This window comes from Sciurus carolinensis, assembly GCF_902686445.1.
Source record: "Sciurus carolinensis chromosome 19 unlocalized genomic scaffold, mSciCar1.2 SUPER_34, whole genome shotgun sequence".
NCBI classification, from domain to species: Eukaryota; Metazoa; Chordata; class Mammalia; order Rodentia; family Sciuridae; genus Sciurus; species Sciurus carolinensis.
The window spans coordinates 5,705,176-5,707,203 of record NW_025920112.1 but is presented as its reverse complement, the minus strand read 5'-3'; the positions used below and the strand labels follow the sequence as shown (position 1 = coordinate 5,707,203).

Here is a 2,028-nt window from a genome sequence, read left to right as displayed (position 1 = left end):
AACCATTAGAAAGAACTACGACATATTAATTTTGAGGATAAACACTGTCTAAAATAGTGGTGAGATAATCTAATTCATGGTTGGATTTCATTGACATATTATGAAAAATGGGCTAAAAATAACAAAGGTTATTTTTGAGCATTGAGGGTGTCTTTGTCTTAACCAAGAAATGCATCGAAGAAATTCTTCAGATGACAAATTTGAACAGGGGCATAGGTCCCTGGCCCAAGTGAGAAGAAAAATTCAACAAACAGAAGGAAAACAGATTTTTATTTATAAGTACAGAGTGTTGATAAACAAATAAAAACCGGCCTGTTTCGACAGGTGGGTCAGGAGACTGTCTCTTTGTTCCCTGGGCCCTCTCTCTGTGCTGCTTGGTTGGTACGGAGGGAGGAGAAGCACTCTGTGCCGCTGTTGTTATCCCTCCCCACTGAGGCCCGGCGTCTGATCTCTGTTCAGCTACTTCCTGTTCTGGATCTCATGCATCAGTTTAGACGTAGAGGAGAAACAGCAGGAAGAGGTGGGTTTTGTTCTGGAGAAGGTGATAGGGTTTGCATTTGGTCTTCATGTAGGAATTCTGTGACCTGGCTTGATTTAATTGTATTAAAGCCAGTTATTCATCATGTGTGAATTCTGTAATTGTGTAAATAAATAATTCTATGCATTTCTCTCACAGTTCCAAGTTTTGCTGTCTCAGAATTTATAATTTGACCAATTTTTATCTTAATTGTTACTAGCATTATCCAGTTTGATATGATTCTGGGGGACAAGTGACCTTGTAAGCGTGCTCTAAATAGGCTGATTCTGCCACAGAGGTCCTTGGGCCTAAGTCTGTCCTTCTTGCTGCAGAACCTTTAGGCCTGTTGGGTCACCTGGCTAACGCCCAGGCAGTTTTACCTGGTACAGCCCAGGTCCTGCACTCAGGTGCAGCATCTTGCTTCCCTAGCAGCAGTGTGAGCAGAGTCACGTGAACAGAGACAGATGCCAGACTTTGGAAACTTGACCACTGGTAGGTGAGAACTGGTATCTCAGTTCAGTTGCAATTTTAAAATTTTTTCAAGTGAGCTTGAAAGTCTTTTGTCCTTTCCCTTAAGTGTTCGTAGCTGACGTGTGCATATGGGATTGTTGGCTGTCTTTTACTTCCTATTGTCGTGGACTTATGTACTACATATATGGAAACCTATGTGATATAAGTCAAGGGTCTTTCTGGTTTCTCTGTTTTACATTTTTTGTTGCTGTTCTCTGAACTTTACCTCATGCCAAAGTCCTCTGTTTTCCTCTGACCACGTCATCTCCACCTCTCAGGGATTCCTCTAACTCTTAGAAATGGCTAAACAGACTGCACTGCAAAGGAACTCTCAGCGCAGTTGAGAGCAGAGCTCACGGCCCTGCTGTGCTTGGCTGGTATTTCTTTGCTGCAGGTACTCGTGAGGGATCCCAAAGCTGCTCTGGAAGGCTGATGTCCTGGGCCGCCAGCTGACCTGAGATGGGGATGCAACCCTGAGCCAGAAGCCGACAGATGTGCCCAGAGGCTGCCATGGAGGATAGTGAGGAGCACAATGCCACCTGCCCTGGCCGGTAGCTGTCATCAGCGGGGGCTTTGTGTAAAGTCTTACCTTTTACCTCTACTTATTATTAGCATGATCCAGGTTTGGTATGATTTTATTAAATGTACTGATTAAGGGAATTTATTAAGCACAGAACAATTTTATTGTTTTACTGGTATAGATATAGTTGTTTCAAATGTTATATGTTGGTCATTTTTCTTGGTGACATGACTAGCAGCTGGTGTTTCTTTCATCATTAGTGTGCATCATTAAAGAAAGAGAAAGAAGTGATCATTTAAAAAGACAGCAAAATGCCATGCGTGTGCTTGTAAAATCGGAACTTTGAGTCTGGTCTTTTGCCAAGCGTCCCTCAGGGAGGTCACCTTACACTGCAGTGGCTCTCTGCAGTCTTGCAAAGGCCCCTGTGGAAGGAGAGCCTATCCAGTCTCAGCCGACCTGCCAACACTCTCGGCCACAACAG

At 43.7% G+C, this 2,028-nt stretch overlaps 1 pseudogene; it reads right to left on the bottom strand.

Annotated features, from left to right (window-relative positions):
• LOC124973534 (growth arrest-specific protein 7-like) overlaps positions 1–1,539 on the bottom strand; it is a 37,665-nt pseudogene extending 36,126 nt beyond the window's left edge.
• Between the last annotated feature and the right edge of the window lie 489 nt (positions 1,540–2,028).